The sequence below is a fragment of the Protopterus annectens genome, chromosome 2.part0 (genome assembly GCF_019279795.1).
Source record: "Protopterus annectens isolate FY-2018-M chromosome 2.part0, PAN1.0, whole genome shotgun sequence".
Classification (NCBI taxonomy): domain Eukaryota; kingdom Metazoa; phylum Chordata; order Ceratodontiformes; family Protopteridae; genus Protopterus; species Protopterus annectens.
This window is the reverse complement of record NC_056728.1, coordinates 1744672892-1744699524: the sequence shown is the minus strand read 5'-3', so window position 1 is coordinate 1744699524 and position 26633 is coordinate 1744672892. Positions and strand designations below refer to the sequence as shown.

The 26633-nt window shown below is 42.8% G+C and overlaps 1 protein-coding gene across 1 annotated transcript in view; it reads right to left on the bottom strand.

Moving 5' to 3' along the window:
* CASP9 (caspase 9) overlaps positions 1 to 26633 on the bottom strand; it is a 785542-nt gene that overhangs the window by 572488 nt on the left and 186421 nt on the right. The gene's annotated exons all lie outside the window — the stretch shown is intronic.

Below are 26633 nucleotides of genomic sequence, written 5' to 3'. Positions count from 1 at the left end.
TAGACAGCTTGTGTGGCCTGCAGAGTGATACTGCTTGGTACTGTTACTGTACCTAGTGTCCTAGGGGTGGGATACCTGGTAATACCCCTGCTGTGTATCTGTACACTTACCAGTCTGGCCATATGTGGCTGTTTGCAGTTTAATAGGCAAACATAGCCAGGGACATTATGGCCTGTCCAAGGACTACGATGCATCCATTGTACATTACACCACCTGCTTACCTATGTCTGTCTGCAGGGTGACAGCCTGCAGACACACAGGTCTATGGGTGAGTGGATTATACACTGTTGCAGCCTTGGTCTGGCGCCATCAGACAGCTATTGTGCTGTGTATGTGCAAATAACCCCAGTATTCAGGGGTATATGGGAACATTCGTACATCCCCACCTGTATCTATATCAATGTGTAGAACAGGATGGTCTCTAAAAATGTAGTTGTGTGGGTCAATAATGTAAATGTGTTCTATAGAAGTATTTGGGGAGTGTATGTCTCATTGTATTTTATACATTTTATTTTTCTCAGAAGTACAGGCAAGCACGGAAGGGCTGTTGCTGACTAAGTTTGTAGACGACTGCAAACTGGGTGCTATAATAGAGTCTCCGGCTGACATGGAGATCCTCCAGAAGGGCCTAAATGAGACTGATGCATAGTGTCAAAGCCATGGTCTCAAGCTAAATGCAAAAAAATGCGTAGTAATCCCCTTTGGAAAAAACATAGTACCCGCAAACTACAACATAGGAGGTAATCCCCCGAAATCTGAAGAAGAAATAAGGGATCTAGGGACCCAAGTAGATAGTCAGCTTTCCTTTAATAACCATGTTGCCAAAGTGGTTAGAAAATCCTTCTATGTGACCCATCTGATTACGAAAGAGCTCGCATCAAGATCTAAGGATGTAATGGTGCCCCTCTAATCTTCCCTCATCAGACCCATTATTGAGTACAATGCACCAATTGGAATGTACCTGGCTAGACATCTCCAGCAGCTGGAGAGACCACAGAGGTACCTAACCAAGAAGATTACTGGCCTCAAACAGTTGCCCTATACAGCACGATTGAAAAAGCTAAGACTGTTCTCTAATGCATACCGCTTTCTCAGAGGCGATCTCTGTCTAACGTACAGAACCATGTCCAACCCAGAATTGTTGAACATGCTCCATCTTAGCAAAACCAAATCTACTCTAGCTACACGCTCTAGGGATATAAACCTCAAGACAACAATGAATAGAACATGCTGGAGGGATAGATTCCCTTCACAGAGACTTCCCTTACTATGGAACAGGGTCCCGATCTACATAAGACAGAGCCCCTTACTATCACTCAAGAGGAACCTTGATGAATGGATGGGTAACAGAAATTTCACACCGGGGATCACACAAACAGCACTACTAGATAGGGGCCAAGGGTACTAGCTGCTAGTACAAGGGTCTAAAAAACTACTAAAGGGGCGGTGAATACCGCACAACGTGGCTGGGCTAATATATGCCTTCGGGCAGATAGCCCAGTACCAACCTATGAACCTATATAGTTATATATACAGCTCATCATTTATTTATTTATATATATATATATATATATATATATATATATATATATATATATATGTGCGATATACCGATAGAGACACTAATCAAGCATGAAGGGGATAGGGAGAGACACATATGTATACGTAGCTATCTTTGGGCAGTAGAGGCAACAGACTTGGCCTCAAGTGAGTTAAGTGTAGCAACATGCCCAGTGTGATTGTCAGTACTTACAAAGTGACTCCAGGCCAGAGTTACCTATACTCCAATCTGGGATTATTGTGTGCTGCAGGCCACTAGGTGCTGCACCTGTTATCACAGTTCTGCAGTTCCCTGATATTATCCAAGGCATTCCCCGACTGTTTGCGGACCTTAATACGAGACGCAAACTTCAGAACTGTAGAGAGCTTCACAGACTGTCCAGACTCTTGCTGCATATTTTTGGCCTGTTTAACATAGCACTGTTGTCTTCTGGCAAGTCAGTCAAGATTGCAGTAAATTAATACTAACAGATATTTGAGTTTCAGACTCCTTGTACAGCACGAGAGTCATACGAATGCAGGACCGGTTCTTCTATCCACATTCTATGCTTGTAGGAACAATTATTTCAAACCTAGTTACGGGCTTTGGTCCCACTTATATTCACTTTATTTCAACAGAATTCCTGCTGTCAGAGGTTGAGAGGTATGATGTGGCTGGTGTAAGTGGTGAAAAACCACACACAGGGTGACAGTCTGCATAATTCTCCCTGTACATGTTTTTGCAGAATGTCCAGCATTTTGCCCCATATCTCTGCTGTATTCCTCATACATTTGTGGTTTCCCGGTGCTATACTGTACATCGGTCGCTGACTTGTACCTACTGACACATTTAACTGTTGGTCTTTAACAGCAGGCTGCAACAGGTTAGATAAGCTGCAGGATGTAAACTAGCCACCTGCTAGGTTACTGAGGGTGTGTATAATGTCTGTCTGTAGGTATGGCACTTTGTGCCCCCATTCACTCTGGCTTTGTCCAGCTGTCTTGCAGTAACAGACTCAGGAGTTCTGACAGTCTGTGGGACTACCACCATGTGTGTGCCTCACATGCAAAACATGCTGGATGCTGCCAGATTCAAAACATCAACATCATCACACATGCTACTGTCCCTGGCCCACTGAGCCACACCGGCTACCAGACAGAGAGGTTTCCTCCCTCACACTATCAACAAGATAGGGGAATTTTCTGGTCTGCTGCTATATCATTGCAGACTTATTGTTACAACAGTTGTATGGCAACACTGATGCATTTGGGGTGGGGGACAACCAGCCTATGCTCTGCTTGCACAGACGGTCATGCGACTATCCTGTGACCCCACTGTTTGGCATCTCCCAGGACTACTGTAGTTGAGTTTCCAGCCATGTGGCCTAGTGTTTTTTATGGGGTACATACTAGTGAACAGAGTACCTGTTGTCCCAAGCATCTGTTAGATCTGTAGCCCAGTATCCCACTTTTGATCTCTGCAAGTAGCCCAGTAGCACACTATATATAGCCCATTGTATTCCCTTGCATATATGTGGCAGGTCCATACATATGCTACAATTTTATAGTACCCCTTACAAGTGGCGTACAGCAGAGTGACTTAACTTATGAATGCAGCAGTTGATACACCTGTAGTTCGGGGTTGGCTCTGTCTGATGTAGGCAGTCCACAGCCAATACATGGTGAGGTACAGGTTGTGTGGCCTGGCTGGCATCACTTTTTACTGATATGTATGCGAGTCAGAGTACGGTGTCAGTTCCTAGGGCCTTATGTTGTCAGTGCATGTGCTATGCGTTCTCTCTTGGTCAAGGCCAGAGCATATTGGGTACGCCTGCATCTGCCTACAGGGACAGCCTCAGGGGGTTCCTCCTCTGAGTCCCCCTGTGGGTGAGGCTGTGGGGACCTAGACAATGGTGGGGGGTTGTGCATCCCTTCCCTTTGCTGATCCTGCTGCAGCTGTTTCTGCAGGATCATATTGTGTAGCATAGCACATACTGTGAACATCTGTGCACATGTGGCTGGACAGTATTGCAAGGATCCACCAGATATATAGAGGCACCAGAACCGTGACTTCAACAGCCCAAGCATAACCTCTATGATGTTCCTGGTTTGTGCGTGTGCCTCATTATGGAGTTCTTTCGTGAGTGGGTGTGCATTTCTGATGGGTGCCATCAACCACAGTTGCAGTATTTAGCATGCATCCGCAAGTAAATGGTCATGTGGGATGTCCTCCCTAGCGAACATCTGGTACAGCTGTGATGCATGCCAGATATGCGATTGTGGTAACTGCCAGGGCTGCCAGTACACATGCATAATAATGCCCTGGGCATTGCACATGACCCAGCAGTTGATGGAGTGATACCCCTTGCAGTTGATGTAGATTCTACCCTCTTCACTGGGTGGTGTCTTGATGTGTACATGAGTGTAATCTAGGGCACCCAGTACATCAGCGTAGTGTGCCACATGGTAGAAGAGCGGCATACTGCTGGCCCTCTCATCAGGGGTGTGAGGAAGATAAATGCACTCACTGGCATGTGGTAGCATGGCATCCAGGAACTGGTAGAGTACCCTGGAAGCAGATGCCCTCGAGACCCCCATCGTGTCTCCAGTTGGTCTTTGGAAAGTACCTGTAGCTAGTATCGTAAGGGCTACACATACCTTTGTTTCTACTGAGATGGGTTCCCTCTGTTGGCTCTGGGTCTGAGTTGAGGGCAGCAGAGCTCACTGAATTATTGTAGTATGTCCCTGTCCACCCTGTAGTGCTCTACAATCTCCAGCTCATGTAGCTCCTTGTAGGTTACCCTGGGCCTGAACACTCTTCTCCTTCTCAGTCTAAGCCTATGGTCAGCATCATCAGCAGCTGCACTGACCTCAACATCTAGCACATACATATGTAGCAGACCTGCAGCAGCTCCTAGCATTCTTTACATTAAAATTCCCAAGTCTGTACTCCAACTGTACAGAATATGGGGGAAAAATCAGACTGTAGGGTGTATACATACTTTATAGTGCTCTTCTGTAGGTGTACTCTGTGTTATTTGGCTAGTTATGATGCATTCCACCTGCCAAGTACATCATTAAGGGGTTTAATGGCCCTAGTTTAAGTGAAGCAGGGCTCACCAGTCAATACCTCATTGGCTTTCTCAGCCAATTTTTTTTCTTGATAGTCTTCCTTGCTGAGCACTGCAGCAGGCCATGCAAACTCACACCGAAAAGATAAACAAAGCTCATCATTCTATAGACACAACCCCATGGCAGGTCATGCTCAGCATGGCTGCGCGCCACGCAAACATGCTAAAATATGCTCAAACCCACTCAAACACATGCCCCTAAGGTAAACAAAGCTTAGTCACCGGATACACACTCCTGCTGAGCAGGGCGGCATGCTGTGCAAACAAACACCACAGAGCTCCAAAGAGTTTAAAGGTTAGCAGACACATCCCCTTTTAATATCAGCTACTTCTTCTATGGACACCAACACGGTTCTTTGCCTACACAGATGGGATCCGTAGACACAGATACCCATTTGTGCTATTCAGTAATCCCAGCTCATTTGTATACAGATCCATGTACAGTACCTGGTAACTACATGGATTCAGGCCCTGCCTCATTAGCAACCACAGCAGTCTTACATTGCACATACTCCACACAGGGTCCTCTAATGCATTACTGTTACATACTCACAAATTCTGGTTTCTACAATATTTTTTAATTTTGTTTGCCATAATGGCATGTTTGCGCACAGAGGCGCACAAACATACCCGGGATATTAAAAAAAATACATTATATTTTCCATACAATTTTGGACACACAGTGGTTACTTTTGTACATATCTGTGTCCTCGATACAATTTCTGCCACTGTACCTCCACTTTTACAGCCCCTGGTGTCATTTTTACATTCTGTACATAGAATTTTTCCGTATACATTATGGACACAAACATGGGGTCTGCACTACTGCTTATCTGCTTGCTGGATCACTCTACCTGCCTCATTTGCATGCATTTCACCTGCTTCTGAGATGATCTGCATGCCATGGACACTTCCATGTTTGCACGATCGTGCACCCCCTCTGCTCCCTTTACTGGATCGCACATCTGCTGATTTCCATGTAAGCACTGTGCCACTATACCTACACAGCAAATAAGTCCATGTAGGCTTTATTAAATCCCCCCATAATTATTGGCATTAGTAATCAGCTTGCACTACAATTATGGAATGCAAAGCACGATTCATTACTTCTAAAGTAGAGATGCATCACTGCAGACTAAAAAATATGAGACTACTGCCACTTGCTGGTCCCCATGAGATGGCAAGGCAAGAAAAAAATAAACCACAGACAATTTGACATAAAGAAAAAGGTTATATAGAGCTCGTGCATCCGCACAGTTACTGAGAAAAAAGAAGTCATAAGGATATAACATCTTAAAACATTTGCATTTAAAAACATAATATTATGAATGTTAAAGTAATATTGTTTACAATGTTAAATAATATTGACTTTAAAGTCAAGTTAAAAAAAAATGTTATTAATTAAATTAATTATATTTATAAATATAACATTTACATATAAAAAAGTTAAATATTTAATCCCTATGAAAAAATTCATGACTGAGATAATAAATAATAAAATGCCTTTATAAAACTTTAAAAACTTTTTTTGTATAATTGGGGTCAAATAGTCCAGGGTCAAACTGTCCACTAACTATTCCCATAGACAATAAATGTAAATTTAAATATGAAAGTGTATACAATTGCATCAGGGTAAAATCGACTGGGGTCAAACTGTCATGCTTCCTTTATCTACGCCCTTGTGGTAGAAGTGTGCTGAAATAACCTGTCGGAGTTGAGGATTGCTGGTGGAAGGCTTATTGTGTGCTTTCATGATTGGTAGTTAGCTTAAAACTTGTTTCTTTTTGCTCGTATCTACGCCTCACCATTTGCACAGTGCTGCTCTTCAACTCTTCAGCTGTTAGCAGTGCCCTGTACAGATGCAAAAGCCTAGAAGCTCAGTTTTTCTGTAAAAGTTGTAAGTAAAACCCTTCCAAGCTTTTGTGCTGCTCTAGGAGCAACTCAGCTATACAGTGAGCAGAGTTGCCTTACTGATCAGTAATAGCCTACACAAAGTATGGTTCCCTTCTTTTAGTCTTGCCACTACCTTCACAGTCATGTCAAATTAACCCATTCCCTTCCCTAATAAACATACAGTCATAGCCTATCACAGATGGGCAGTTTCCTACCATCTCTCTGGCCAGCCTGATAGACATGGGCATCCTGAGGCAATGTAGAAATTGTCTCATGTATACAGACAACCACTTACTCCTGAAACAAATACTTTTATGTGAGAGATGTAGTTACACTATGAAATTGGAGAGGCAAGACTCTCACATAAGTCGAATGCCATTCAGTTTGTCAGTGCGCGTGCGCACACAACACACATGCACACACTATATAAAGACAGGACACATAAACCTACAAATTTGGAGGTACTCACTAGTAACTTATCATAACATCAGAGGCCTCCTAAACAAAAGCAATTACACACATAATGCAAAAAACAACTACAACACATAATACACACACCACTGTCTCAACAAATAACCCCATAAGGTGTAACGCCATTATAAATAAGCCCATAAGGCGTAACACTACAATACCTAATGTATTGGTCATAGCTGACTCCACTGTGAGACACACAGATGTTCCCCTCACCAGGCTGGATAAGGAGTAGGTTACGGTTAGCTGAGTTTCAGGTGCTAGGGTCTGTCAAGTCACTCAAGCGCTCAAGTCACTAAACCATAAATACCATTATGACTCTGTCATAGTCCATGTGGGGGTGAATGACTTGAGATGTACCTCAGTGGTCTACATGAAGAGAGACATAACAGACTGTGTGTCACAGGCAGGTATAAGCCTAGCCTTAAGCAGCATTCTACCTTCTCCAATGATGATGCCAGAATACAAACAAAAACTGACTAACAATTGGCTTAGCTTCTGGTGTCAGTCCAAGGGGATCCAATATCTGTCAGCCTGGAAAGACATGGTCGACAGGCCACGCTTCTTTGCCAGAGATGGGGTGTACCAGTCTCCTCTAGGCCTTTGCATACTGGCAGTGGCATTAGCCACCACTACTATGCCTTTTTAGGCAGTGTCAAAAATAACCAACCTCTCAATATAAAAAAATCCTCTCTAGATAAACTCAAGGTACCGCTGCTTAATGCTATGAGTCTAAGCAAGAAACTGCACTCCCTGGAAGCACTCTTCACTTTAGAAGATGCTGATGTCTGAGCAGTCACCGAGACATGGTTCAAAGGCACAGAAAGCACCCAGTCATGCGGGGCTACAATGCTGTCCATCTGTTCAGACCACAGAGTGAAAGGACCAAAGGACAGGGTGCATTCATCTTCATTAAGGATAAATACACCTTGAGACTGGTCAAACAGTATGACTCTCTTGAGATACTCCATGTCCAAATAACTATAGACAAAGCTCCCTACCATATCATAGCTAGCTATAGGCCCCCCATCATGAAATAGGAAAAACATACCTGGCCTTAGTGCCATACAGCCGAGCACCTTACTCACGGGTGACTTTAATCATCCTATCTTCATCTGGGAAACATACGCAACCACAAACATGCTGGCTCAGAGGTACCTGGACTTGTCAGTGCAAATGCTCTGGAACAGCTAGTCAGCACACCCACAAGAGGCTCAAATATCCAGGTCTATATTACAAGATCGAATGCTTAGGTGATCGAACACCTTAACATCAAACTTGTAATATCGAAAGCAAAAAAACAGCAAATGTCCCATTTAACACAGGGAAAGATTTCCCTTGGCCGTTCACCGGACTTTGCCATTTTGTTCACTGCAGAGCATTTTGGAGTTGGTACATTTAGTTAGGGGGGTGTTATCTTGGGTGTAAAGTTATTTATTTTTCATGGCAGACAGACGCGTTTTCTTGTGCCATTTGACATTTTTGGGTCCGATATTACATGTTCAGCGTTTAGGTGCTCGATCACTTAAGCATTCGATCTTGTAATACAGACACAAATATCCTGGACATACTCACTAACATGGCAGAGCACTGCACCCCCCCCATGTGATGTCCTGCCTGGTAAGATCAGATTATAAATAAGTCTTGTTCAATGTAATTGTAAAAAACAGCTAACCCATCAAGCTCAAAAACTCTCATTACCTCCTACTAAGTGATGGCATAAGAAGTTTCAAAGCCCCCCAATGCCCCGTATAACCACTTAAGCAGTTGTACAGAATTGGCTGTACCTGACCGGACCAAAACCAGGTCTTGCTGAAAAAACAAGTCACCCTGGTGGACCCTTAGTATAAACAGGTTATACAACAAGACAAAGAAACTAATGTCGAAGAACAAGAGGGAACTGAGTCAGCAAAGGAAAAAATGCCAAGATCTTGTCAAGTCCTTTAAAGCTAATTATGAAGCAAAAATAGCCCTCCTAAGGATAATCATGAGGCATTCCTTAACCATGTCCAAAATCTAAAATGGAATACCCAGCTATGCGCTGAACTGGTTGTGGATGACACCACCCATATGCAACCAAAGGTAATAACCAACCTGCTAGCTGACAGATTTGGAGTAAACTTCACCCCCCTGTCCCCTCCAATCATCCTCCAAAATTATACCTGCCACCATTCCTCATCCAATTATCTCAAAAGAGCAGGTTATCTCAGCACTCTGAAGGGCCATAATCAAAGCATCAATGGGACCAGACAACATCCAAAGTTGCCTCTTAAACAACTTAAAATGTGACCTAGCAGACCTACTTGGTTTCCCTGTTTAACCACAGCCTGCAAACTGGCTATGTTCCAGTGGAATGGAGAACAGCAGCAGTAATCCTTCTACACAAAGGTGGACTATCAACCAATCCTGGATTTATAGGCCCATAACCTTGGCTAGCCTCATCTGCAAGGTCATGGAAAGAATCATTATGGACCTTATTAACAAGGACACGTATTCCCCAAACTCTGGACCCAACCCAGTTTGGATTAGTTCAAGGTAGATCATGCCTGTTAAACATGGTTGACTTCTTAGAGAAAGTCACCAAGGCCCTGGATGAGAGAAAAACAGTGCATACCACCTATCTTGACCTAGCCAAGGCATTTGATACAATCTCCTACTCAGGTATTAGAGAAAAAACTCTCTCAGTTGGGAATTATCCCCTACATTACCAGATGGGTAGCCAACTGGCTCACTGACAGGACACATACCTCAAAGTGGGTGAATTCACCTCTAGCAAAAGACCAGTCACCAGTGGCATACCACAGGATTGTGTACTGGGCCCCTTACTGTTAGGAATTTACTTCTTAGGAATTCCAAGCAAATTTGGATGGCCTGTGGCTGACCAAGTTCACTGACTATTGCAAACTGGGAGCAATCACCGATTTCCCCAATTATCTTAATATACTGCAGACGGGGTTAATGCAGACAAATGATTGGTGCCAAAGCCAGGGATTAAAGCTAAATGCACAAAAGTGCTTTAGTATTCCCTTTGGGAAAGCTGACATCCCTGCTCATTACATTATAGACAGCACCCTCCAAAGTGTAGACCCAGTAGTACGTGATCTGGGTACTCAGGCTGATAGCAATCAGAACTTTGAACACCATGTATCCACAGTAGTAAGGAAATCCTTCTATGTGGCACATCTTATAACTATAGGCATTGCATATGGATCTAAGGATGTTATAATTCGACTATACTTGGCCCTCATCAGACCAATAATAGAATATAATGCTCCTTTTTGCATGTACCTCACCAGACACCTGCAAATATTGGACAGCCCACAGAGGTTTCTCACCAAGAAATTACAGGGTACACAAAACAAATCTGACATGGAAAGACTGAAAGTCCTGCCATTGTCTGGTGTCTCCTACAGGTTGCTAAGGGGTGACCTTTGCCTGGCTTAAAGGGCAGTGTCTGACCCCGCCCTGATGGAAATACTACACATTCGTAAATCAAACTGCATGAGGGTCACTCACAACAGGAATCTTAACCTAGCCTCTGACATGAACAGATCTTGCTGGAGAGATAGATACATCTCCCAGACTGTCACCTCTCTGGAACAAGCTTCCAGTCCACATGAAACAAGCCCCTTCCTGACCGCCTTCAAACTCAACCTAGATCAATGGATGGGTAACTGCAAATTTACTCCTGGGGTGATGTCCGTGTCCCTCCTGACTACAAGAAGTCATTATTAACCATCATAGACCCTTACCACTGTGAACATCACTCACCTAACCACCGACAATTTCTGTAATTCCAGATAAATATGGCTAGGCTTGTAAAGGCTCTAGGGTCATAGAGCCTAGTAATCTTTTGTAAACCTATATGCCAGAATGCATGTCAGGTACTGGACAAGCATTGTTTGAGGCTTTAATGTCCATTATGACAAAATTATAACATTCCAGTTTCAAACACTGTGAGCTTTTCTTCATACAGTGCTGTCTCAATGACTGGAAACCATAATTCTGTGCTATCCTGCTTAAAGGAGGTAAAGCCCACCATTATTAACATGGGATGTCCGTGCCACCTGGCAAATCTATGTAGTAAGGTAGGTTTAAAAGTACTACATTCACCAGCAAGAAATTAAATCAGATGTATACGGTCATTTCAGTTCCCGTGAACAAACAAACCAACTTGAAGAATTTACTAGTTCACAGTTACTGACCCCCTCAATACCATTAGACACACACTACTAGATGGCTAAGTCTTTGGAAGGTAATTAGCAGAACCCTGAAGATGTGGCCAGCCCAAACATTCATATTTTTTGTCTGTAGAGCCATGGTTTGCTAAAATTAACAATTTCTGACCATCTGCAGAGTCATTAATTGCATACGATTTTTAGTTTTTCAAGTAAATACTGGAGCCTTTACTGGAGTTCAACATACAGCTTCAGAGCTGAGAAAGTCAGCTACTGACACTGCATGCCACTGTTCTTAAACTCCTGCAGCAGTATGCTGGCCAACTCCTGAGACCTGCAGCTGCTGTTAGACTTCTCAAACACAGTGATGTTTCGGTGCTGACTGGCAGTAGCTCTGTTCTGCCAAACAGGGAGCTATGTATTGGCTATGAAGTTAAACAGTACACGAATACCCATCAGGAGAATGTTGTTGGCACAGTTATAGAATTTTACTATTATAAAAAGTTACAGCTTTTTATGCTGCAGTGCTGCAGAAAATGCTTAAAAAGGTTTTCCATGCATGATAATTTAAAGAAAGGCACTACATTTCTTATTAATTCTGCCAAAAAAAAATGAACATTTCTTCAGGACTTGTCAGAGATGTTGGTTTCCATTGGGGTGTCTGTGGAAATGATGCTGAGGCTGAACAATTAATTGAGGAGTTTACCCATTATCAGACTGAGGACAGGTCCAGTAGATGGGCCACACTCGTGTGTCCCCAAGTACTGGGCACACCTTCTGGGGGACCTTTGCAGTGATGGGAAACTGCCACACTTCAAACTGTTGATGATGACTCTACTTGGCTTGCCACATTCAAATGCACTAGCTGAAAGAGCATTTAGCATGGTACAGAAAGTAAAGATGGATTTGCATCAGTCTAACTCTTTATTAACAGTTAAAATGAATGAAGAACTGGACTGCTGTAATCTTAAACTGCCAAAACATGTTTTAGATGCTGCTAAGAATGCCACAGCTGCATACAAAACGTGTGCATCTGATAAATCTAAAGTATAATAGGATGCTGTCTGTTCATGCACTTGGTGTATAAGTGGAACTGGTTGTGTGATATGTAATAGATCTGTTTGGACAATGTAGTAAATGTAGCAAGTGGTATTAATGACCATGTGATTTTAGCTTTGATGTTTCATGTACTTATGGTGTGTTTATGGTTTTGCACATTAAAAAAATAAAAGTTTTGGATTTCTCTCTCAAGCGTGTCTTACTGAATTTTAAGGATGTTCAACCAGTCCCCATGGAAATGGTGCATTTCACTCAGTGCAAAATAGGGTGCTCCACATTTTGACTGTTTGTCACACACTGCTAGGGTTTGTGTTCCACACTGGCCTCTTAAAAGTTTGAGACTTATGCTTTGGGGACATGCTCACTGTCAAGTCTGGTGGAACATAATGTAGATGCAAAGATGCAACAATCAAACATTTTTTTAAAAGGTGATGTAGCAAGTTATGCAAACTATACTGGGAGAACCGGCAGAAGATATTGAGTCTGGGCTAAATCCAGGAATCCAGCAGGGCTTACAGATACTAATGGCACCAAAAAGGGACATCAGCATAGTTCTGTATAGATTACAGAAAAGACACAAAAAATCAGAAGCTTACTCCATACCTAGAACAGATGAAACAAACTGGAGCAGCTGGGTGGGCTTAGCATTTGACTACCACTGAGATTACTAATGGCTACTGGGCAAATGCCACTCATGCACACAGCAAGGGAATGGTCAGCTTTTGCCTCCCTATTTTGGCTGCAAGAATTCACTAAGATGCTCTTTGGGATGAAAAAAGCCCCAACAACTTTCCATAGACTGACTGATTATATCATAGAAGGAGCTGAAAACTATGCTCTTATACAGGTAACATTACTATTTACAAACAATCATGGCAGGGACACATTCAACATGTTAGAGAGGTGTTAATCAGACTGAAAAGGACAGCATTAACCATTACGGTAATTAAATGTTAGAAGTGTCTCATCTTGGTCACTAGGTGGGTATTGGTAAAACTCATCTGCAACCTGCCAAGGAAGAAGCTATATAGGCTTTTACTAAAATGCAGGTAATGCCATTCTTAGTAACAGTGAGCTATTATATAGAAAGTTTGTCTCCCACTACAGTAACATATTTACTTTCCAGTAATCTACACAGAAGCTGGTATTGCCATCCCTTATGTTTTTTTTTTTTTATACCAGTAGTACCAGTGAGGCCCATCTTACATACTCCTCCCCCTAAAAAAGAATAAAAATAAAAAAAATGGCTAGATAAAATACCTGAACACTGTCTGGTGATCTGAGATTCCAGAAGATTGTGGCAGCTGTCAGCAGACCCCATGTACTAGTCAGCTCTGATTATAGCCACACATTTATCATGCAGGTAGATACTTCAAGACACTGAGGGCTATACTTAGCCAGATCTCTTCAAAGACAGACGAGCACCAAGAAAAACTTCTTGGTCATACTCCAAACAAGGGAAGAATCACACACAGCTGTGCGGCAGGAATGCTAAGGCTTTAACTTTACCTGTATGGTAAAAAAAAAAAAAAAAATTACAGTGGCAAAATATCAAAATTCCTCAATGTGGTTACGCTAAGCCAATAGGCAAAAATGGTAAGCTTCTCAGGGGGAGTTTAGGATTACATTCCTATAATATTAGCAATCTAGCATGACAGTGGCATCACTAATGCAAATGCAGACAGTCTGTCAAGACAGTGAACTAGATAGTACAGATTAAAATGCAGCCTTAACCTCCAAGTTTTATTTCTTAGTGGTGTCTCAAGAAAATTAGCACAAATCAAAGGTGGCGATACGGCAGCTGTCTGAAACTTGGCATTCCCTTTCAGTAAAACATACAGTGAAGAGGGGAAATGTGGAAAAGCTGTATTAAGCTGAATCAAAGGTAATTATTTTTTCAGCTTAGCCTGGCCACTGGAAAGCAGACTATCCCCAGGATATGCAAGCCATTGCTCACTGAAATATTCTCACTGCCTCTCTGCAAAGGAGGTAAGATTTGGTTCCTGCCAGCAATGTTCATGTACTATACTACTAACAATGTCTGAATGCATGGAAATCACTCCCAGAGGAAGGAAGTTATGGAGATCTTGCAGCACTGACTGAACTGCCCTCATCTCTAAGGTGTTGATGGGAAAATTTGCTCAGTCTCAGTCCACAATCCTTGGGCGATTTTCCACTTTTAATGACCCTCCACCTCAAGGGAGGCGGCATCCATGTTAACTGTTGTTCTTGGGGTTGGAAAGTTGAAAGGTCTCTCCACAGACCTACTTATGGAGATTAGCTACTAATTTAGATGGTGTCTGCAAATTTGAGTGAGATACATCAGAAGGTCTGACATCTGGTACCACTCAACACTTTTCATCATAAATAAACCCCTCATGTAGAAACAAGCACAGGGGACCATTAAAATGATAATGTCATTACACCGAGAACTTCAGAACTAAGGAGGCCAAAAGTGAATGGTGGTCTAGCAAACACTGGATTGTATTCCTTAGAGAGTGAAGCCTGTTGAAAGGTTGTCCAGGAAGTCTCAATATGTAATTTGTTGTGTCAGAATGGCAGTCTATGAACACTACAGACTTAGTGGGTTGCATCTGTGATTTTTCATAGCTTACTGAAATACATAAGGATAGGCAGAGCTTTAAAAAATTCTTGCTTCTAAAAGGTACTTTTTTGATGTAGTGCCTAGGAGTTACTCACCCAGGTATGAGAACATCTGGATGCTTTTTATTTACAGAAGAGCTGAGACAACCATTATGCACTTCGCAAACATGGGGGGGTCAAGTACAGTGAGACTGAAGGGCAAGGGGTCTGAACTGAAAATGATTGTATTCATGTTGAAAGTTTAGGAACCTTCTGGAATTCTTGGCAATTCTGATGTGGAGGTAGGCATCTTAATGGTACGCTGAGCACATCCAAATCACTAGTCTTCAAGCAGGGAAAAATCATTTGCACTTCAGCCAAAATGAAATGGATCTTTGTGACATACTGATTTAGGTTGCTGTGCTCCAGGATTGACCCAAGTTCCTTGTACCAAAAAAGAACCTCAAATAGGTACCTGATCCTCTCCGGTCTGGTGGGATCTCTTGGATGGCTCTTTCCCCCCCCAAAAAAGTCTCTCACTCGCTCTCGTTTCTTGCCACTCTGCACTGATGGGGTGGAACATTTGGAAGCAGTGGAGACTGCTGTCGTAAGAATGATAAATGGGGATTGTACAGGACAATATTTCTCTCACCCAGTTGACCTGAGTTACGGCCATCCACACAGCAAAGTTCAGAGACAAGTGACTCCTGACTCTCCAGAGGGGAATACTCTGGCAAGACGTCAGGAATGCTAGGATTGTTTACCTGTAAAGGGAACCCTGAATCCCGGCTTCTGCAGACCTTCCTGCCTCTAGTGTGACATTCAGTTAAATGAGTCACCTCTGCCATGGTCACCACTATCAGAAGAGTAAAGGGGTTGTCACTGCGATTTCTTAAACCACAGGCATTTAGACTCTTTCCGATTCCAGTTACAGGATCTTGGAGGAGTTTCAAATGGTATGACAGAGATCTTACCTTCTTGCTCACATTATTTTTTTCCTTTCACTTGTGTCCATATAAGGAAGAAATATCATACGTGTCACTGATGAAGGACAAACTGAAGTCATCCACAATGTCACACAAGTAGAGCCAGGCATGATGCCTTATAGAAATGCTGATGGCCATCGCTCTGATGCTCCATCAGCTGCTCTGTGAAGGTGAAAGAAAAGGGTGGAAATGTTCAACATAGTTGCTACTTGAATCTCTATTTCTTTTCTTGACTCTGGAGTGGCAAGTGTTTTCAAAGAATCTAAAGCCTGCTCTGCTAATTCTCTTTGGAAGTGATTCATGTAGTTAAATGCCCTCAGGGCAAAAGTACCAGAGGTGTGAGCACACTTCCCCATTTTGTCCATTGCTTTAGCTGCCAATTTTGTGGCTGGACGACTGTTGTATCCTCAGACACCTGTTTTTGTTGGCTGCTGCTATGACAAAGAAGTCAACCAGAAGATCATTGCTCTGATGCTGTTTATCCCGAGGAGGGTGAAGGATCTTGCATGGCTCTCTGCATATACTCTAATTGGAAGAGAGTTTCTCCCATGCTCTTCTAGCAACCAAATCTATAAGACAATCAGAAGTACGTACCATCCACAAGGTATAATGTACAGTCAAGGAGGTCTCAGATAACACTTCCTCAACCTGAAAGGGTAGGTCAGTGGGCCAATATTCTCTCTTTTGCATTACTTCAAGAATTTTAGCAAGGTCAGTTGTCTCTGGAAGGGACTGGTGGGAGCCTTCTTGATCATATAAGCCATTGCCTGACGTCAAAAACTTCATGGGGGCATCTACATGCCTCCTTTTACATATCCTTTTCCTTGGAATACCTGGAAGGGACTCGTCCAAAGCTTCAGAGGACAGCTTGGTTCTAGGGAAGCTCTAAGGCATTCTACTTTGCTTTGAACAAGAATGAGTGTCAGAAAGGCTGAAGATCTGATTGCTGGGTTGCAGAAGCTGGAGCCAATGCCAACGGAGGCTCTGTCATCCTTCTTGAGGAGGAAATCACCCTCTTGATCATGTCAAAAGCCAATCATAAGTTTGTAGGCATGGCAGACCCCCGAATTGGTGCAATGTCAGTCCCCAGTGAAGTGCATAGACATGGTGCTAAAGACAGGAGCACTGATATTGAAGACTTGGAGGGCCTGGATGTATAGCTTGTTGCTTCCAATCAATCAAATGCCAAGGTTTCTGATATCAAGAAAGACAGTGAACAAATTGGTGCCAAAGACGATGCCAAGGATTTAGTGTCAAGGGGTCACCTTCAAGACTACTTCAAATTTGAAGGTCTTCATGTTGAGCAAGTTGGTAGAACTCTCGGTAGTCGCCTACATCCATCGTATGACTCTTCACGAATCATATCTCAGCCCATTCTACACTCATATATTGGTTGGCTACTCTGGCTCCCAGGATGCACTAGACCACCATACCATCCAGATCGTGTATCGGCTTCACACTATCGCAACACACACCACAACACACACAGAACACAGAGTGTCTACAACACACTTCAAAAAACTAAAAAGAGAACAAGACATACAGCTCCTCTAACTACTAAAAGCTCCTCAAAGGAGAAAAGAAGTGGGAGGGTATCTCTTTAGATCCAGCAGGGAAGGGGGTAAGTACATTAAAAGATGTAATGGGATAACCCTGATCTGAAACATGATACAGGACACCAAGTACATTGCTAACAGAAAGGGATTAACTATCTAACCTTACTACCACATAACCAGTGGGACACGGAACACCTGAGAACTGTGGAACCAAAGGAAGCTCTGCCACGACCAACCGAAACCAAGAAATAGAAGTAAATATGAGAAACCACAGTAACTTTGGAGGCAGCCAAAATCATCTTAAATGGATATTGAGGAGGATACTGCTACAGAAGTAGCCATATGGGTAGAAAGAGCCCCGGTGACTGAAAGCCTGACTTAGTAGAGCCTTCTAATAACCAAAAGATATACAAAGTGATATTTGTTTACAAATGCTTTTTGATATGGGCTTTGATATCTGTTGACCTCAATCTGTTCGCTGCAAAAAAACTGATTTGCTTTTCGCAATTTAAAGATTTTCTTTTTCAAACAAACGAATTTTGAAATGTCTGATATTCAAATAAAAAAAAATATATATATGTGTTGGAAATTCTGCAAGAAAAAAAAAGGTGAAATGCAACAGAAGGAATGGGAAAAAGAGGAGCCACCTGGAGGGTTGCAGGGTGGTTCAATTTGTGAAAATTCAAATTCACGAAATCAAATCAAGAAGGGAGGATCAGAACAAAAGAAAAAAGAGTTTCTGAAACTCGCCTAGCAGATATTATGGCTAAAAGGCCAGAAATTTAAGCACCAAGACAAGTAATCACAAAAAGACAGGCAGTCAGGCAGACAGGGCAGTTAGGGCAGGCACCAACATATTAGGAGTGTCAGGAGGAGGGATGAGATAAAGGAAGGAGCCAAGCCCCTTAAGGCCCTTTAAAACGCCTTTCAAAGCATCAAGAGATCAATGAAGGTTCAAGAGAAAAATTAGAAATTGCCAGTTAATGTGGAACTTTAATGGTAGAAACTGAAGAGCCCACTGAAAAAAAAGGGAGAAGAAGAAAATCTCAGAACCTCCGAGCAGTGAGAGAGGATCTTTACTCCTCGAGAGGCAAACCAGAAGGCATTTTTCCATTTTAACTGAAATATGTTGGAGTTTATGGGAAGAGAAGAGAGAATGTGGACTACACATCCGGCAGAGAGCATTATCTCGACTAAGTGCATTCAAGAGGCAAAACCTGGCTTCGGTGTGCGCAATCACATTGGCAAGAGCATGGTGCCTTTAAGACGGATTGCTGAACCACTACCGGGCAAGAGCATGGTCCTGCTCTGCATAGTGGCAGCTACCTGTACCCCCCCGGCATGTGCTCCTGCTACCTAAAAGTTGTTAGTGTACCGCCAGTGCCAAAGTCTGTCATGGCTTGGATGGGGTGATTGCCGCCTGGGTAAGACTACCCCGGTATTATGTCTTGTTTATGGCTATTACCAAATGGTTTCCGGCACTAGCTATGTAAATTGGTTTCCAGGAGAGCTGGAGCACCAATAGTACCGCCTGGGAGGTCAGGACATTGATATACCGGACGGTCTCTGAGGAATAGCCCTGCGACCTGTCTGAACGAAGACTAACCCGCACCTCCCGTCGATCTCACGCCCGTAGATATGATTAAGTGGACGTTGAGGCATCCATCGGATACTACATGGCCGCCCATTAAGTGGTCATAGCGGCAACTCGTGAATCGACTCGGCGCGGAGGATGATTAAGTGGTTCAAGGCAGTTCAAGCCCCGGGAACTACTGGACCGGGGTTTAGGCTCTTAAGTCTGTTGACTGGAGTCTGGCTGATCTTGTAAGAGTATGCAAAAACTTTGCCGAGGATGTGATCTACAAGAATGGCTGGGTGAAATTGTGCTGATGCATTGAATACTGAAGAACTTTGACCCAATTCTTGAAAGCAAAAAGAAACGCCTGCCCTTTTGTGCGCTGATTCTTTGTGTCTATGTGAGTAAGAAGTAGCGGCCTCGGAGCCAAGGCTCTAGAATGGGAATGAAATCCCAAGAAACGCAGGCTGAATGGCTCTGGAGCTTGCTGCTAGGGCGCTTGAGGAAAGGCTGTGGAGCCTGTCGTAGGCATAAGGAACACCCCAGACTCCCAGACCTCCTGGACAGAACAGGTTACAGAAGCGACTCACCCTGGTGCTGTTGTGCTATGTGGGGCAGTGCTGAGGCTCTATATTGAGCACATCCATGCATCTTTCTTTGCGAGGGAAAGCAGAAATGAAGAGTGACCATTCGAATCTGGAATAAAGTCTATCTCCATTCAAATCCTTGAGCACACCAATGGGCCTTTCGAAGCCTGAAGTTGATTTTACTTTTTGGACCATTGAAATTCAATGACGAACGGGGTAATGAACTGGCTTGGTGGATGGGCCTTCTTTTTCTTTTCAAATGGAACTTGCTGCCTAATCCTGCTGGATCCTGATCCGCTGGGGGTCGCTGGGGACAGATTTCTTGTATGAAAGGACTTTTGCTTTGAAATTGATCTGCCTGCACGCGGACTGGGTTATGATCAGCCTGGACATGGATTCGCGGGGGTTTGTTAAGAGGGATGATCTGGTCTCCGTACCCCCGCTAAGCGGCAGCGTATCGTGAACGCTTGGTTTCCTGCGCTTGTTCTCACCAAGAAGCGCGCAGGCGAAATCGTCGGGCCCAGCTCCAGGCTCTACATCACCAACCAATGGCGCTGAATGTCCCCCCACGAAGGGGCGCCTGCCACCTCTGGGGTCGGGCCTTTTTAATCCATTTTCCTCCTCTCCTGCCTCTGGACTGGAATCAATTGGGTCTGGAGAGGGGTTTTAACGGGATTTTTTTCCGCAGCCAAAGTCTTGCCCCTGATATTTCCGGAGTAGAGCCCTGGGTCCAAAACGGGTCAAAAAAGTCTTCGACCCTGCTCGCACTGAAAGTTATGCCCCTCCCTGAAGTGAAAACAAAGATGACCACAACAAGGCTCGTCTCTTGAAGGAAGAAGGCAAGGCCACAACGAATAACAGCTCTTCAAGGCCGATATGCTTGAGCCTAAGTTCGACAGTTGTACACCAGAACAAAGAGTAGCCATTCAGCCAACAGTCGCAGGCCAGCGCCTGAAACGAGAGTAACAATCTGGGAGCTTTAGTAGTCTCTTAAGAAAGACAACAAGGGCCAGCGTAGCGATTTGAGAAGCATCCCAGGGGAATCAGAAGAAAAAGGCCGCATAGGGACAGAGACGCGTGAAGGAAAAGGAATAGAATAGACAGGGTAAGGCCGAGGATGATAGGACGCGAAGCTATATGGATTGCCCATGTGAATAGAAGCCTCCACCCAAGCCCCTGTGGCGGTGAAGCCCTTTGTGAGAAATACCGGGTACATCCAGCCACCTAGAATTTCTTTTGTGTGGAGGAGCTGACAAGAATTAGAAATAGGAGTGAGGCAAAATAATCTTTGTCCACAGAATCAGAGTTCTTCGAAGGGCGGAGAATCCAGGAGAGGCGGAGACTGCTGCCAAGGCGGAGGAGGAGGCAGGAGGAGGGCTTTGAGGAAGGTTTTGGCTCAGTTGACTCTCCCTCTCTTGATAGTTCAGCAATCACCAGAATCTCTCAGAATCTCCAAGATATCTCATTGGGGACCCTCAGGGGCATCCGGGGTCAGTTGGGCCATCATCCATGTCATAGGACTCCATCTTGGGAGTCTACGCAGTCATAATAATTTCTCTTCCTTGGGGGTTACAATTTCTTCCGCGGGGGTTCGTCGAAAGGAGTCCCCCCCGACAGTAAAGATAGGTCTTGGGTTCTCGCTCCATGGGGGGGGCTCGCGCGGCCGGGAGGCATCTAACAGAAAATCAGGTGAGCCCTCTAGGCGTGCAGGTGACGGGCTGGCTGCTGGGCCAGCTGGTGGCCAAAGCTCTCAAAGGCCAGCCTCCAAGGAAGTTATCAAGTCTAGGAGGCCGAGGCCACGATGGCAGCCGATGTTTCGGCAGCCGGAATTCGAGAGAGGGCACTCGGCACGAACCTCATCTAGTAGCAGGGTTCCGTCCGGCTGTAGAGGTCGAGAGTGACCAACAACCGGAGGAGGACAGGGTAGGAAGCATGGTCGGAGCCGAAGCTCTCCGATAGGGTCTCTGCTCCCGTGGCCTCGGTCTAAATACTCACCCCTCCACGCTCTCCAAAACAACTCAGAAGAGGTTGGAGGAGGTGTCGGGGGATCGGATCGCCCAAGCAACTGTGCTGGAAGCAAATTTCAAACCAGCATGAGATAGATACTGGCCTCTTGTAAAACCTCCTCAAAAGGTCCTATCCAGGTCCTGGAGGATTTAGAGGAGGTAGACACTGAGAAGACCTTCCTCGAGCTCTCTCTCTCGGGGGAGGGGGGACCGCTCGAAACCACGCTATACTGTCGGGCACTCCACCAACTCATGGATCACTATCGGCGCCAAAAAGCCTTTTCTTTGGAGCCGGGGAAGACCACTTAGTACAATGATGGAATTTTCAGCTGGTACTGAGCATACAGGTTCTGGCCAAGATAAATGCTCCAAAATTTGCAGTGCAGAGACTGGACTGTGGAAGGAGTTAGTACTAGGAATGGAGAGCCAATGTAATCTTCTCTTGAAGCAGAGAGGGATGAGATGACGCATTTTAATTTGAGCCTTCAGAAAAGTCATCATTTGATCCCAGTCCAGTTCAGAGGCACTCTGGAAGAACCTGGTAGACCTAAAAGTCAATGTAGGTAAAGAGGGCTTGGGGAAGAGACCATGAAGCAAGTCTCAAGTAACTGCTCTGAATGAGCCATGACTGGGAAAGTAGGACGACACACTGATGACAATGCTGATGAATGAGGGTGCCTGTCTAGGAAGCTTTGGAGACAAACTAGGGCCTGCATCACCCGATTTTCTTTTCAGAGTTTCCTTCTCTCTCTCTCACTGTCACTTTCTTTCTATTTACATTTCCCCAAGTTGTCACTACTTTTTGAAGAGATTTCTAAGGGGAAACACCCTTCAATATCAATTTCTTTTCTCTGCAAGAGAGCAAGCAAGGTCCAAAGGCCTTACAAATAGCACAGTCTACCATTAAGTGTCCCAGCACCAGGCACTCGACATAGAAATCGTGGGAGTCCTGGGGCAGGATTTTGTGGCCGCATTTCTTAAAACCCTCATGCATAGTCCTGTACTAAAAAGTATACAATGCAGAAAAAAATAATACTCTAATTAGCAAATTTTACAACATTTTTTAAACAATTTTTAGACAAAGTTTAGTCAAATAATATATCCATGACAGAAAAAAAAATGCTGTTGACAATGAGTTATTAGTAAGGAAAGTCTAAGAAGGGAAAGAGACAAGAGCTGCTTGGCCTCCAGTCCACAACCAAATGCCAGTGAAGGAGCCGAGGCAATTTTTTTTTCTTACTAAAAATGTCATAAAGTAAAAAAAAAAAAATTAAAAAGAAATGTCAAAGTAGCCAACAAGGGGAAAAGGGAAATATTGATAGTTTAGATAATACAGTTGATGAGCCAATTTAATTAACATAAAGGAATTGAAAAAGGAGCTCAGCTTTTTCTGTGTAGATCCATCCAAGTACAAAGGCAGCAAATGAGATCTGAGCATAAAGTCAGGAAAGGGGCATTACAGGAATTTGTTTGAGGGAGCTCAAGGCTAGAAGTACTAGGTAAACCAATTGATCACATTACATAAGTGGTTCAATTCCAGTCAGTCAAATCAGATGGACAGGATGAAATAGAATCATATTTGATTCATAGAGGAAGAGGAATATTTCACTTTATTTTAATATGCTTCCAAACATCAGGTTACACTATGCAATGGGAAAGCAACACTTGTCTGAGAAGCATTTTTCCATCTGTGCTGTATGCTACAAAAGTACAGCTTAAAGCTGTGTTACAACAGAAGAGCATTGTATCACTTTAACAGGAATCTGTGCTACATATTATATAACAGACAGGGAACTAGAAACCTTTTTTTTTCTTGTATTGGCAAGAGAAATATTTCACTTTACATGTTTATAATCACTTTGGTGCAATGGGGAAATAACTTAGAGCACTACGGTCTTGACTGCTTCAGAAGCAGTATTCTATATGTTGTGTGCCATGGAACTAATACAGCCTATAGCTGTACAATGCACAATAGAACATGATTATACTATTGAAATAAATGTTGTGCTTGTACGGTAACATACATGAGATAGCAAAATTAGTTTATCCAAAGACATGTGGAATCTTATCACTTTATTTTACTCATTTTGAAACATCACTTGGTACACCCTGTGTCATGAGGAAGTAATGCACTACAGCATAGTCTTGACTGTCTGAGAAGAACAATCCTGTCTGTGCTGTTCTATGTGCCTGCTACAGAAGTAAGCCTTCAGATGCAATTTTTGGAAGAGCAAAATTCGTAAATGTGGAGGACAACAAACAAATTTTACCAATGCAGCCACTACATTTTGCTTTGAACCTTACAAGCACGGGGAGCACTGAAGAGTTTTAAAGTGCTTACAGAAAAGCAACATTTAGCAGTGCACAGTTCAATATAATAAAAGAAAGGGCAGTTTGTTTTTAAAGAAAGAAGTGGAGTTTGGTTTCAGCTGTATGTTGCAAGACATGCCATTTGTGTCTTTCTGAATATCTGTTCATTTGCATACTGGTTTGTTTTTATATTTGTTAATATGCAAATTGGTTTGCTTTGATGTGGCTAGTCTTATAAAAGCATCTTCATAACTAAAGCAATTTACTGCATTACATCATACGTACAGACTAACACAAAAAAGAATAAAAGCTGAAAAACACTTTTGTTTCTTCTAAAACCAACTCTTTCAGGTATTTCTGTTTGAAGTAAAGCCAGGAACCATGCAAGTTGATTCTGATTCTGCATACAACTCCTGTCCATGATACAGTCAATGAGTCTGGTCACTACTCATCAGATACTATAAAACTATTTTATATATATATATATATATATGTATGTATATATGTATACACACACACACACACACACACACACACACACACACACACACACACACACAATACTTAATACAGATGACAATATCTACCATCTACTCTAGGACACAGAGTCAAACAGGAAAAAGGGAAAATAACTTCCATTTTTGGGGTACAATCCTGACAGAGTCATATTTCAGACACAAATATTACAGCTAATGAATTTATCAAGTTTCTATCAGTAAATTGCTCTAGATCAAGTCGCTAAGGCATTAAACTGATCTAAACAGAAAACGTTTTTTGTGTTACTCGTCTGTTTTTGTTTTTATTTAACCACCCTTCATTCTTGGATATGTTAGGGTCCAGCCTATTGTCAAGTAACAAGTACCACACAACATTAAACACAATCAGAAATAGTAACAATGAATGAAAGGCTTTTAAAAAGGTATCAGCTGTAAACCAGAAACAATAAGCGTAAAGAGCTTAGTCACATGTTATTTATCTAATCTACTTTGCCCATAGCCTCTGATGACCTTACTTCCATTTCCATCAGCCTATTCATACCATAAACTACTCTATGTAAGCCACAATGTAGCTAGCGGAAATAAGTCTCCAAAATGAAGATCTCTGCTTGCCTGTGGTGGACACAAACATATCCACAAAACAGCACGTCTACCACTATAATGCCAAAGCTATTTTAGTCCCTACATTTCTGGGAAGACACAGGTAAGCAAAGGCATAGAATCCTTTCAGTGAAGGTACTATTCTTACACATACTTAACAGTGGAGAAAAAGTGCTACCTTTCTGCATGCTCCTAGACTAGTATTATTCAGGACCCTTTATTATCTGGGGCTAGTATCTCACCTACATCACAGGATGATCCTGCATCCGAAGGAAACCTCCTGTCACGATCTTATGGTGAGGACAAGCTGGTGCTACACTGATCATTAGCCCCTCCTACCTCCCCCCTCCAACATTCAGTCCAGTAGTTGAACTTCAGCTTCTGGTGGCAGGGTTAGAGAAAAGAAAACTGCATCAGCAAGCCAGTGGCTGCTTGCCTGTTATTAATTCTTGTAATTTAGGTAATGGAACAAAAACAAAAGACACATCAATATTACATCTAGATTGCTCCATGTAATCTAAAAAAAAATCTTACTGACGGAATCTAAAGGAATGGCTAAGTCCCCACTTTAAATGAACTAGGACACAATGCCCTAGAAAACTATAAATAATACTGGTCTTCACAGAAAATGGTGGGCAGGCAACCAGATGGACATCACCATGCAATGTGACATTATCTTCCAGTTTGTAGTCCCCAGCACACCGTGTACATTACTAATTCCACGACAGACTAAATATTAGATGAAAAATTATCAAGGATATCAAATCTACTCAAAATAAATGACTACTGAGGCACAACTTACATTGTAAAATTATTAATTTAAACAGGATACAATATAATTTCCAACCATCTCAACACTTGATAAACAAAACGATTTGACTGAGAAGGCCAAAAGTCATTAAAATAGTAATTATTTCAATGAGTATAAAATGCAGACAAATCTGAAAGACGATCTACACCTTGCAAATCAATAAGTCTGTTAATAAAGGGAAAGTGTAAGGCCCCTTTCAAATCTTTCTAAATTCAGAATGGTTATAGTGCAACTTTATTTGACATCTATCATCGGATGTCAAAGAAAGCTCACCTGTCATTTAACAAAAATTATACGACTCCCCATTAATACTCCAAAACTTGCACGCTAATTGGTCAGCGTGCCCATTGTAAATCATACTTATACTAATGGAAAAGGTCCGGTCGCCCGGACGTTTTCCATTAGTATGCGTCTTTTTTTTTTTTGTGTTGGACAGCAACGGAGAACGGAAAAGCTCCGTTGCTGTTATCTCACTATGTTAAACGAATTTAACATAGTGAGATATCTTAAAAAAAAAAAGCAATGGAGATCTTCCTTTCTCCATTGCTTTTTTTTTTAAAGCTGTCTTGCTATGTTAAACTCTTTTAACATAGCGAGACAGCTTTAAAAAAAGCAAAGGAGAAAGGAAGATCTCTGTTGCTTTTTTTTTTTTTTTTTTTTTTTTAAAGATATCTCGCTATGTTAAACTCTTAACATAGCGAGACACCTTTTAAAAAGCAACGGAGATCTTCCTTCCTCCATTGCTTCTACACACAGCTCTGATGTACTGCGCAACCATCCACATGTGCAGTACATCAGAACTGTCGCAGAATACTGAACAGCTGTGGAAGGGCAGCAAGGAGGCATTATA